The sequence below is a fragment of the Ursus americanus genome, chromosome 13 (genome assembly GCF_024610735.1).
Source record: "Ursus americanus isolate L20-20 chromosome 13, mUrsAme1.1.p, whole genome shotgun sequence".
Taxonomy (NCBI): Eukaryota; Metazoa; Chordata; class Mammalia; order Carnivora; family Ursidae; genus Ursus; species Ursus americanus.
This window is the reverse complement of record NC_142139.1, coordinates 41076515-41090455: the sequence shown is the minus strand read 5'-3', so window position 1 is coordinate 41090455 and position 13941 is coordinate 41076515.

The window sequence follows — 13941 nt, the reverse complement described above, 5'->3', positions numbered from 1 at the left end:
CTTGGAGGCGTTCTAATTTCAAATATTTCTCTTTGCTCAGTGAATGATTCCCCCTGCCCTCCATCCTTTCCATGAACTCATATGAAAGCAGCCATATTCCTTCCCTTTCTGGCTCGCCCGTCATTAGAGGTGAAAGGTGGTTTTGCTCTTGGGGATAGAGGACAGCTACCCACTCCCTTGAAGTGGGTGGGTGGTTTGACTCAGGGCACTGGGTGTGATTAAGCAAGTCGTCAGAACCCAGGGCATCACCTGGTGGTTCCTGTTTCACTGGCAAAAGATTTCTACCGGAAGAGGCCTGGCGCTGAGGCTCGCTCCCCAAAGGGCGATCGCTTCACAAGGCCCAATCTTTCTTCAGACTTGCAGTTTTGAGTCCTCACTGTCCTCAAGCCTCAAGCAGACTCACTTGGGCAGAGAATTGCTAGAGAATTTACTACTCGATCGAGGGCTTCAAACTTCAGCTATTAATTTTTGCATGTTGGTTAGGCACTGCTACAACAGAGAAGTTTTGTTCATTGATTTCCATAAGTATTTATTAGGGTATATTTGCTCTTGTTATAAATCATTTGGATTTATGAGTTGGTGTAGTCCATTCTTAATCATACCCTGCAGAGCCCAAGAATCCCGAAGAAATAATTATCCTATATGCTCAGGGCTTAGATGCCCTTGAAGAGTGCTCTCACTGCCACATAAAATGTGAGCCCGGGGAGGTTTGGTAGCTGCCTTCCTTTCTCCTTGAACTATACAGAGGTGGGAGGCTGGATTTTTTTTTTTTTTTTCCTTTCTGTTACCAAAGAACTCTTATTTTCTAGTACAGAGGGGAAGATAGAGCTCAATATTCAATTAGGAGAAGAAACACCAGGAAAATGTAAAGGAAGTGTGAAGAAGGAAGAGGGAGATTTTAAGGGTTGGTAAAGAAGGCCTTCTTAACACAAAATAATACATGCCCCTGGAAGACAAAGGATAAGCTTTAGAAAAGCAAATGTAGAAAATAAAAAAGTCACCGTAAAGCCACCCATTCTGAGATAATCACTGAACATCTTGACGTATGCTCTTCCTGAGTGTTGAAATGTGGGTACGTGCATTCGCATACACACACATGTGTTTACATGACTTCATTTTTACCAAAAAAGCTATACCTTAGATGTTTCGCAACTTGCTTTTTTTTTTAATTTTTAAGTTATTTTAATTCCAGTTGTTGCACACAGTGTAATATTAGTTTCAGGTGTACAATATAGTGATTCAACACTTCCATACAACATCGGGGACTCCTCATAACAAGTGGCCTCCTTAATCCCCATCACCTGCCCCCCCGCCCCCATAACCATCAGTGTATTCTTCATAGTTAAGACTCTGTTTCTTGGTTTCTCTCTCTCTCTTTCTTTCCCTTTGCTTATTTGTTTTGTTTCTTAAATTCCACACATGAATAAAACCATATGGCATTTGCCTTTGTAACTTGCTTTTTTGAAAACGTTGATTCTGTTATGACAATCTTTTCATTTCAGTGTGTACGAAAACAGCACCGTCTGGATGTACATACTTACCCAACTAGTTCCTTCTTAGGTGGATCTTTTCACTTCAAATGAATTGGTCAGCTCACAAGTGCTAACTGATTCCGGCACCAAAGTCCAGAAAAGATCTTTGTGGATTAGGGAGAAGTTAAATATAAGGCCATAGGCTAGGGAGCAAACAACTTTGTAGAGTGGGGGAAAGAAACATTGACTGATGTGTTGAGGACCTGACAAAAATTAGGGTGAGTATAATGGAAACCAGGTAATGGACCTAAAATAATTTATGATGTCAAAGAAAAATATAGTTTTGAAGTCAGATATTCGACTTTTTTTCTTTTTTCAAGTTGCATAACATTTTGAACCTCAGTTTCTTAACCTGCAAAAGTCAAATAATTATTTCTATATCAAAGAGGAACTATGAACCCTTTTAGGTTCTACTCTTTTAAGGGTATTATAAAATACCTTAAAGAACGCCTGTCATAGAAGAGAATATGTGCTCAATATTTCTTCATGTCTTGCTCCACTTCTCCCTATTTGGGTTGTGTGGTGGGACTCTGGAAAGCATGGGCCCCTTACCCCGAGAACAGATGTGTGTGCTGTATTGCTCTGATAACCCAGCTCCCCGTTGTTTATAAAGGTGGTCAGATGCTAGTGACTTCCATGGAGATGATTTTTCAAGTTAAAGAAAACTTTTATGGGCCTGTGGCCTCGAGGGAAAAAAATTTTTTTTTCCCACTGCCAGTCTAGTTGGCCAACAGGCATGGTGTAACAAGGTGGTTCTCAGGGTGTGGTCCCCAGACAGCTGCAGCAACATTACCTGGGAACTTTGTGGAAATGCAAATTCTCAGGCCCCACCTCAGACTTCCTGCATCAGAAACTCTGGGGGTGGATGCTGCAGTCTGTGTTTTAACCAGCCCTTGGAGGTGATTCTAATATGTGCTAAAGGCTGAAGACAGCTAGTGTGGCAAGAGTCCTGGGAACCGAGACTCCTGGGTCAAGAATATTCTCGAGCTCTCCAGTTCACTGTGGGACCTTGGGCAAGTCACTTTACTTCTTTCATGCTACATTTTCTCATCTAGGAAATGGGAAAATAATATAGCCCTGCCACCTGAAATGATTATTTCACTGACAATAAATTTAGGAGGATGAAAGAAATTTAGATAACATATGACATAAATGGAAGGGGTACTTATTATCCCCCCCCCCCCCGTCCTCAGGCAGGGTACTGTCGAAAGCATCCCTGTTTGAAGAAAAATGGTTCTATTTTTATTGACCAGGAAAAGAAGAGCCCGTGCCCTCCATGGACAATCTGGTTGGATGCTTTCTCAGCCCTCACAGCATTTTCTCCAGCGTAAATCGAAATCAACTCTTTCTTAATTTTTTAAAAAGCAAAAAGTTAAACTGGGAAATTAACTCCCTGCATGCTCACAGGGCAACAAATAGGAAATGCTTGTGCTTAGTAAGATCTCGCTGCCACACGTGAGGTTCCATTCCCATTCCGGAAGAATACCTTCAGCTTTGCTGGGGACAGTCAGCTGAGCCTTGAGGACAGGAAGGAGCCTCGGGGGCATTGTTTGTGTCTGTTGGTTCAAGTGAGGCTTAGCCGTAGAGGGCAAACGTGAAGAGGCCATTGAACTGAGCTCACTCCCTGGGCGGGGAGTGAGAGCAAAGCCTTTGGGACAAGAAGAAAAGACAGAGGGATCAGGGGAAGAGCCAATGCCCCTACGGGAGCTATTGATGGTGCTCTGTGGTGAAGGTAACATGAATTCTTTGGGGACTTTGGTTAGCTGTATTTTTCCCTTTCAGTTTAAATATGTTACAGTTACCTTATCTGGAGATCTCAGTTTACAAAGGATTCGTTCTAAATCAGTGGTTCTCAATTCTGGCCGCACAGGAAAATCACATGAGAAGCTTCAAAAATATTTAGGCCCCAGCCTAGACCGACCACTTAAGTCAGAATCTCTAAGAAGGGAGTCTGAAGAATTTATATATATATAAGATATAATTACACAGAAGAGATTTACATATATTTTTACATATGAAAGTCTACATAAAAGAATATATATATTGTAATTATGTAATATGTAATCATATGTAATTAACATATATTATACAATTTACATAAATTCCTTTATACATGTAATTATATTATGCATATGTATAATTTCCTAAGGCTATATATAAAGGAATTCATAAAAAAGTATATTATAACTACATATAAAGGAATTTATATATAATACTATTACATATAATATGTAATCACATGTCTATATTACATATATAGTTAATATTATAATTACTTAATACATTAGCTATAATATATTGTTATATATAATATAAAAATTATATATTAAATTATATATAAAATTTTTTAGGAATTCATATATAGAGATATTATCATCCCATAAAATAAAGGAGTTTACATATAATTATTATATGTAAATTCCTTTATGTATGTGAACTTACATATTCTATGTAATAATATAGATCCCTTTATCGATTATATATGTAATCACATAAATTCCTTGGGTTCCCTTAAGTTCCCTCCTTACAACCTTCTTTGTTTTCTCTCTGCCCTCACCCTCTTGAGAAACGTTACTACAAAGCACTGTCTATCTACCTAATCTTCTCAGGGGAGTCTAGCCATGATTGAGAATCACTGATACAGACATTTAAGATGTGTGATGAGGGGGCCTCGGGAAGTCAAGGGAGCTGAAGGACACACTGGGGAAATGAGTCAGCAGGTCTTACCCACAGAGTGGATAAGGGCAGGGAAGCAGTAAGCCATGTAGAGGAGAAGGAATCAGTCTATAGAGACATGTAAGTCAAGGGAATGGCTCAAGAATGGACAAGAGGCCTGGATTCTGGTCCTTTAATGTTCAGGACTCCAGAAATCATTCTCTAAGTCAACAGAAGTGTCTTACTTTGTAAGCACTGGTGATTCAATGAAGGGTCAGTACTGTGGGCCATGGGCCCCTGGAGTCCACTGCATTAGACTAAGGGATGAAGCGAGCACAAATGTCAGAGAGGGCACAAAAATGAACCAGGAAGGAAAACTGGCTAGTACACATGACCGAGACTGGGAAAAAAGGGTTGCCCATTCTTGATGAGAAAGCAAAGTATCAGATGAGCCTAGGTAGGGTCACTTTTTGAGGGAGTGTTTGGCTGAGTTGTTGGCCACCATGGTTTGCCTTTAATGGCCATGCCCAGCCCCTGTGCGGCTCGTGTCGTGGCCACCCACGGCAGTTGCGCTGCTTTGAAAACGCTGATAGGTTGCTGGCTAGCTGGGGAACCAGCCCAGGCTGGAAGTGAGGAAGGACATTGTGTTCCCAGCAGGTGTTCAGAAAACAGGAGACCTCAGTCAAGGATTTCAGCACTGGCCTATGCTTTCCCACACTGGGTGGTCTTATTTGAGGGGTAGATGTGTGTGGGTGGGGCAGGTATATGCAGACTTGCTGGAGAAAAGAAATGAGCTGCTCGCATGTTTGCTTCATCTTTTCCTAAATGTTCTTAGCCAGGCTGTGTGGGATGTGAGCAGCAAACGTGGGCAGGCAAAGGGAGCCACGAAGAGCAAGAGGCCTCTCTGACCCTCCGCTCTCAGCCCAGAGGCTCTAAGGCAGGGGTTCAAAGCTATGGCTGTACATAATAGAATCACCTGAGTATTTCTTAAAAATACAAGTGCCAGGTCCACACCCGCAGGGCTTCTGACTTACTTGGTTTGAGGTGGGATCTGCGACAGCCACATTATTGAAATATTCTCCAGGTTATTCTGAAGTGTAGCTAGGGTGACAACCACTGACTTTACCTTTGGTGGGGCAACCAAATAGGTGGCCAGTCGGGAGAGGAAGAGGGATGGGGGAAGTAAAGAGGATCAGAGGACCCGTTTGCCCCGCACAAGGGCGTTAACCCTGGAATCCATCCAGGGGCTGGTTTTTATTTTGCCTTGTTTGCCTAGTGATCTTTTGAGTTTTGCAAGTCTTAATGTTTTAAAATATCTATTTTCCTTCTGGATCCTCAAATTTTAGCTACAGCAGAATCACCAGGCAAACTTGTTAACACAGATTGCTGGGCCCCACTCCCAGAGTTCGTGATGCCGGGGCCCTGGAGTGGGGCCCACTCATTTGTCTTTCTGACAAGTCCCCAGGTTACACTGGTGCTGCCTCTCCAAGAATCGCGCTTTGAGAACCGTGGGTCTTACTTTATCATTTTATCCTCTTAGTATTTTAGTTCTCCGGATTTAGTGTTTCAATTAAATCTTGATTTTCCTTAGCTTTTGTTTTCCTCTTCCTATTAAATTATGTTATATATTTTTTCTTAACTTTTAGTTTTTTTTAAAGATTTTATTTATTCATTTTAGAGAGAGAGAGTATGAGGGGGCATGAGAGGGGAGGGACAGAGGGACAAGCAAACTCCCCACTGAGTGTGGAGCCCTTCACCGGCCAGATCCCAGGACCCAGACCACGACCTGAGCCGAAGTCAGATGCGTGACTGACTGAGCCACCCAGGCGCCCCTGAATTTATAGTTTATCTAGATTTTTCTTATCACATTTAATGTTAATTTATATTCCATTTTGTTTTATCAATATTTTTTTAATTTGCCCTTTTGGCCCATATAACAGTTGCCCACTCCAGGCTCATTTTATATCCCCCTTTCCTGTTAACCAGACCCCAATTTTGTTGAGGTATTGGGTAGTCATGTGCCTCATGAAAACCTGTAAGTCTCAGGGGTGATCTTTTTACCAGCTTCACTGAGAAGTAATTGACAAATGATATTGTAAGATACTTAAAAGCGTACATCATGATGATTTGATGTACGCGTGCGCTGTGAAAGGGTTCCTCCCATCTAGTTAATTAACGCATCCATCACCTCACACGTTTATCTTTTGTGTGTGAGAACATTGAAGTTCTACCCTCCTAGCAAATTTCAATTATACAATACAGTGTTATCAGGGGTGACTCTTAATTAGACTAAGCCAATAAAGGTAATTCCACTTTCTTGCCAGTGACTAGCATAATAATGGCAATGTGACGGGAAGTCAGCTGGTGGTCCCTGGGAAAGTTCTCTTTAGAACAGGAATCAGGAACATTCTGTGTGCCAGGCTGCAGACTGTTGTGTGAGGGTTTGATCCTCAGAGAAGAAAGAGCCATCTGGCATCTCTGAGGGAACAAGCCTCAGGAGCAAAGGCAATACTCCAAAGATGGCCGAGAAGAAAGGTGGGAGGAAACCAGGTCCTCGACGATGTCCTTGGGCCACTGAGCTCACACACCCTGGACTTGCTTTATTTCCAGACTTTCTGTCATGTGAGATTCTCTTTGTTTAGGGCTTTTGAAGTTAGGTCTTCTGTTTCTTCAAGCCAAAAGCACCCTAAATGATATATGATATTTTAGCCCCCTGAAGATTTCTCTATTTTTCTTTGTCGGCAGATATTTGTGTATACATCTTAAATTTCTTGAGATCAGGAATCATGATTTTTTTATATCTTAAAAAAATGCTTCCATTTTTAAAAAAGATTTTAAGTAATCTCTGTACCCAATGTGGGGCTCAAACCCACAATCCTGAGATCGAGAGATGCATGTTCCACTGACTGAGCCAGCCAGGTACCCCAAAATGCTTCATTTTTTAAAGAGTAATTTTAGGTTCACAGCAAAATTAAGAAGGTGCAGAGATTAAGCAGACACCCCTTGGACCCCCACCCCTGCCCTGCCATGTATATATAGCCTTCCCCATTAAAACATCTTCCACCAAAGTGGTGTGTTTGTTATTGTTGAGGAACCTACACTGATATCCAAAGCCCGTCGTTTACATTAGGGTTCACTTTTGGTGTTGCTTGGACAAATGTATAATAACATAAATTCACCATGACAGGCTCATACAAAGTAATTTCACTGCCCTAAAAAAACCCTCTGCGCTCTGCTATTCATCCCTCCACCACCCAACCCCTGGCAACACTAATCTTTTTACTGTTTTGCCTTTTCCAGAATGGCAGATATTTCATATCATACAGTATGCACGTAGCCTTCTCAGATCGTCTTCTTTCACTTGGTAATATGCATTTACGTTTCCTCCATGTCTCTCCATGACTTGAGAGCTCATTTCTTCAGCACTGAATAGTACTCCATTGTCCGGATGTACCACAGTTTATCCACTCATCTGCTGAAGGACACCTCGGTTGCTTCCAAGTTTTGGCAACTATGCGCAAAGCCGCTATAGACATTCGTGTGCAGGACGTTTTTATGTGGACATGGATTTTCAATTCCTTTGGGTAAATACCCAGGAACACGATTGCTGGATCACATGGTAAGAGATTATTTCCTTTTGTAAGAAACTGCCAAGCTGTCTTCGAAAGTGGCTGTTTCATTTTGCATTCCCACCTGCAAGAAGTAAAAATTCCTGTTATTTCACATCCTCGCCAGTGTTCGGTATTTTCAATGCTCCAGATTTGGGCCATTCTAATAGGTATGTAGTGGTAGCTCACTGTTGTTTAAATTTGCATTTCCCTGATGTCCTATGATGTGGAGTATCTTTTCACATGCCTATTTGCGATCTGTATATCTTCTATGATGAGGGTCCGTTAAGGTCTTTGACCCAGTGTTCAATCAGGTTATTTTCTTTTTCTTTCTTTTTTTTTTTTTTTTAAGATTTTATTTATTTATTTGACAGAGAGAGAGACAGCCAACGAGAGAGGGAACACAAGCAGGGGGAGTGGGAGAGGAAGAAGCAGGCTCCCAGTAGGGAGCCTGATGTGGGGCTGGATCCCATGGTCCTGGGATCACACCCTGAGCCGAAGGCAGACACCTAACGACTGAGCCACCCAGGCTCCCCAATCAGGTTTTTTTCTTATCGTTGATTTTGTGAGTTCTTTATATATTTTGGATAATAGTCGTTTATCAGATGTGTCTTTTGCAAATATTTTTTCCCAGTCTGGGTCTTGTCTCCTAATTCTCTTAATATTGTCTATTGGAATCATGACATTTTATGCAGAATTTTTCCAAGGTCTCAAATACAATGTAGTTTGAGAGAACAAATTAATTATTTCATTCCCGTAGTTATTTCGTTTCCATGCATTTTAAGACTTAGTTCGTATCAAGCTTATGCTAATCCCTTGGAACACTAAAGTGAGCATGTGCACGGAAAGCTTTTGGTTCAAAGCAAAAGCAGGGCACCTGACCACCTTTAGAGACAGAGGCTTTATTGTGAGGCTGTGTATGGACGGACCTCTCACATCTCACAGCTCTGAACCTGTCCTCTCCTTGCCTGCAACTTATTGGACCCATGTGGGCCTCTCTTTCTATTTGTGAGTTCTGTCCTTCTCTTTTCACCAGCCAACTGGCCAAACGGGTAAAAACGCTTTCAGGTTTCAGAGGGACACGTTTATGTTAGCTTATTATCACCTTATTAGGAAAAAGCTCTCGGTCCCACTACCTTGTGACCACTGGACAGCTTTGGATCAAGTGCCACCTTGAGTCAGCCAACGACTGCCTCAAGACAATAAAATACCCTCATGTATCTTCCTTCAAACTCTGAGAGGAAATTGGGAATGAAAGGCACCATGACGAGCATGTTGAAGGGTTTAAAAAGGTGATATAGAAAATAACTCCAGAACTAATATCTTTGGTCACTTCTGTCGTGCCTCTCACTGTGCTACCTGTTTGCTGTGCTTTTAATGATTTCTACCTTCTCAGATTAAAAGAATGAAATAAAACAGAGTCAAAGTCTCTCTTTCAAAATGAGTAATGATTCTCAGGGCGCCTGGGTGGCTCAGTCAGTTAAGTGTCAGACTCTTGATTTCGGCTCAGGTCATGATCTCAGGGTCCTGGGATCAAGCCCCTCATTGGGCTCTGCACTTAGTGGGGAACCTGCTTGAGATTTTCTCTCTTTCTCTTCCCCTCCCCCCCAACTTGTTTGTGGCATTCTCTCTCTCTAAAATAAATAAAGAAATCTTAAAAAAATAAAATTGGTAATGATTCGTAACTTGTATTGGGGAAAAGAAATGGAAACTAAGTTATCAGGGCTAAACCAAAGATGTGCTCTGTTGGGACAAACCATCAATCCACAGTGTCATATTTCTAAAGGACTAATAATATTTAGAAATATTAAATTAAGTAGTTAATATAAAAACAATATACGAGGCACTGTTGTAGTTGTTTTTCCTTACGGTCAATTACCACTATACATGTAATTATATTCCCAGAGCAAGAGGTTATCATACAGGCATCAACTTTACCAAGAACACAGAGTTACCTGGAGGATAGATTAGGTTCCTGTACTTACTTAAATGGAAAAAAAAATTTTTTTAAAGATTTATTTTTATTTTAGAGAGCGAGGACATGCGTGGGTATGGGGCAGAGGGAGAGGGAGAGAAAGAATCCTCAAGCAGACTCCCCACTGAGCTGGGAGCCCTACTCTGGGCTTGATCCCATGATCCTGAGATCATGACATGAGCTGAAATCCAGAGTTGGCCGCTTAACCGACTGAGCCACCCAGGCACTGTTTAAATGGAAAATTTTTACTTTTATTTGTTTTCATTTTATTTAAATTGCAGTTAACATCCAATGTAATATTAGGTTCAGACGTAGAATTTAATGACTCAACACTTCCATGTAACACCCCGTGCTCATGATGTAACAAGTGCGCTCCTTAATCCCATCACCCATTTAGCCCATCCCACGGCCCACCTCCCCTCCAGCAACTCTGTTTGTTCTCTATAGTTAAGAGTCTGTTTTATGGTTTGTCTCTCTCTTCTCTACTCCCCCTCCCCCATCATGTTCATCTGTTTTTCTTAAATTCCACATGAGTGAAATCATATGGTATTTGTCTTTCTCTGGCTGACATATTTCGCTTAGCTTAATACCCTCTAGTTCCATCCATGTCATTGCAAGTGGCAAGATTTCATTCTTTCTGATGGCTGAGTAAACCATTGTCTGTATGTGTGTGTGTATATGTATATATATACATATATATATACCACATCTTCTTTATCTAGTCATTGGTCGATAGACATTTGGGCTCTTTCCATAGTTCGGCTATTGTTGGTAATGCTGCTATAAACATCAGGGTGCACGTACCCCTTCGAATTGGTATTTTTGTATTCTTTGGGTGAATACCTCGTAGTACATTTGCTGGATTGTAGGATAGTTCTATTTTTAACTTTTTGAGGAATCTCCACACTGTATTCCAGGAAATTTTTTATTTTTAAATAGAAAAACACAAGTGTAATTTCAGAATTATTCTTTGAAAAAAATGATAATTTTTCTTTATTCTTTTGAAAAAAAAAACTCTAGAAAGAAATAGTGGGTGATGCTTTTATTTTCTGCCACCTACTGATCTGCATTTTCTAATGTTTCTACAGTGTGCACATATCACTTCAAAAATAATAAAATGTTAGGGCGCTTGGGTGGCTCAGTTGGTTAAGCATCTGCCTTTGGCTTAGGTCTTGATCTCAGGGTCCCGGGGATAGAGCCCCACATTGTCATCCATCGTCACTGGGCTCGCTGCTCAGCATGGAGTCTGCTTCTTGGTCTCCCTCTGCCCCTCCCCCTGCTTGTGCTCTCCCCCCCCAAATAGATAAATAAAATCTTTAAAAACATACATGAAAATGTTACATTAATGTATGACCTGTAAGTAAATAAAAGGAAAAAAAGAGGAATTTATTTGGTATAGTGCCCAGTGTGGTGCCGTAAGTAATAAGGGCTTTGTTTTCTAATAGGGTGATGATCTCCATTCCAGAACTAGCAAACGTAAATGACATGAGATACCCTGGGAACACACTGTAGCCTATTTTGATTCATTTGAATTTAGAATGGTGGTAATAAACCTATTTGGGTAAGTGTCAGATGATGGCTACTTACATGAGTATTTGTGCTATGACTTCACTTGCTGTGGATTTAGATTGCACCCAAAAGGACAGCTGTGCACGATGCTATTTTTATCTGCCTCCAATTCCTCAGGAACTTGTTTATCCAAATTGTAGCCAACCGCCCAGTCCTCAGTGAAAACCCACCAACATCAAAGGCAATGCTTTTTAAAAAAAAAAAAGATTTTATTCATTCATTTGACAGAGAGAGAGACAGCCAGCGAGAGAGGGAACACAAGCAGGGGGAGTGGGAGAGGAAGAAGCAGGCTCCCAGCGTATAAGCCAAAGGCAATGCTTTCAAAAGCAACCCATTTTGCAACATGGGCAGGGGAATACATGCTATGTAAAAGAAAATGTTCTTCATGGGGTGGACTTCGCTAGAATGGCCAGTCAAGCCATATTGCTTCTGCATCGCCAACAAACTCCAGTTGCATTCCTCTAGGACCTTGTTCTGCCTTCCTTTCCAACCTTACACTCCACTTTCCAACCACATGAGATCGCCCTTCGCCAAGCAAGCCAAACACCTTCAGCTCAGCCCGAACAGATCTCCAGACATCACCACGCTAACACTTTCAGGTGTTCGTATACAAAACACCAAACATTAAAACCTCCATTCTATTGTGGTTGATTTTTTTTTCTTCAAAAAAAGAGGCAATGTGTTTTGGAAAAACAAAACAAACAAAAAACCAAAAAAACCTGAGGATGGAGGACGGACACTTTTATGCAATGGGAAAAATAACTACACCAGAGGAGGAAAATTTAGGCAGCGTGTGCATCGGGGAGTAAATGTTCTCCCTTGAGAAGGTTCGCGAATCTAAACTCCTGGCAGGCAGACAGTGAGAATTATTTTGTTTCTGATTTGGTAACTTGTGACCATTTACAAAGGCAAAAAAGAGATTAAAAAAAATTCCATTTGAATAAGGGCCGTTTTTAGATTCTTTAATTCCTTTGTTCATTCAACAGATATTAATTGGTTTTAGGCTGTCTTGAGCTACAGGAGGTCTTAAAGTAAACTCAGACATGGTTCCTGCTTTCCCACAGTCAATTAGGGCAGAAGGAGATTGTCTAAATTATATAATCGGAATGTGTTGTGATAAAGGTCATGAGTAGAGCTAAAAGGCCGCAGGTGCTGTCACTATACTTCCTCTCCACTAATCACTGCCATGAACAGTGTCTTTAGCACAACTGTACAGGGACTCAGAGATCCAGGCATACCCTGAGTGGTAACACAGCATGACTCAGCCGTATGTATTTGCTGGCTCTGGACTGAGCTGCGGCTCTTGCAGGAGGAGGGGACGAAGAGGATAGTGGCGAGTTAAGTGTGATCAGCCCTATCTTTACAAGCCCTATCTTTACCGTCTACAGTATGGGTGACGGCCGCATTATGCAGAACTTGGTGACTTTGCCAAAAACAGCTCTATTTTCTTCTCTGATTTTCTCCATTCAGGTTTGCAACTTGTGAATGAAGAATCTTAAGGAATACGTGAGTCAGCTATTGCTGTACTCATGTAAAAAGTAATCCTAAATCCTTCCATAGTTACAAAATCAGACACATTCATCGTCATGCCCCTGGGTGTCTAAGTCCGCTGAGGTTTGACTGAGCGAGGCTGGAGTCCAGGTTTCTGACCCTGTCGAGGTCTGCTTCACTTTATGGGCTCATGATCTCAGAGCACAGACATGCTAGAAGGCAAGCCGGATTACGCGATGTCTCTTAAAGAGCTTGCTCACACCTGGCATACTATCTCCCCCCTTCCCCCCCGCCCCCGTATTTCATTCGGCAGAGCAAGTGATACATGGCCTGGCCCCACACCACTAAGGCTGGGAAATAATATGTGCCTATCTGAGCAGAAGGAACCGCCAAGTCACGAGGGCATGGATGTAATTTATGTAATTCAGAGAAAGCATAAAGAACTGGGAACAACGATCTAATCTATTATAAGGGATTGCTGTATCTCACAGAGAGAACCTACCAATGAGATGCATAAGTAAGTGACCTCTTCCTGGGCAGTGGGGCTGCTGCTGACCTTTGGGTACTAGAATGTGGGATTGACACCTGTGCCCAGCGCTCCTGTGTGGTTACAGCTGAAATAATCATAACCACAGACTTTGAGGGCTTTGGTTCCCGGCCCCAAATAAGCTTTGAGCCTGCCGCTTCACGAACAGTGAAGGAAACATGGAGACACATCCTCTTTTAAGTGTCCTCGCCTGCTCATTCCCGTCCTCCTGCCTCATCCACAACCGTCAGGCTTCTCAGCCCACCGCGTACAGGGCTGCTCCGGGTCGCTCAGTGATCCTCGTTCCCTGCTCTCACCCAGCCCAGCGCCGCTGTGTTGCATTGAATACAGGCCTACGTTTCTGAATCTCGGTGATGAAGGAACGTCGCGAGAACCTGGCTGGGTTGTTCGTAAGCAGGTCCCGGCCTCAGAAAGGGGGGTCGGGCTCTCCTCTGAAAATGCTTATATGAGCCTGCCTCCAAAGAAACTCATAGCCTCATAGCATGGGAGCGCTGGGACTTTTGAGGGCATCCAGCCAAACCTACTGTTTTAGAGATCAAGCGAATGAGGCCCAGAGAGTCCATT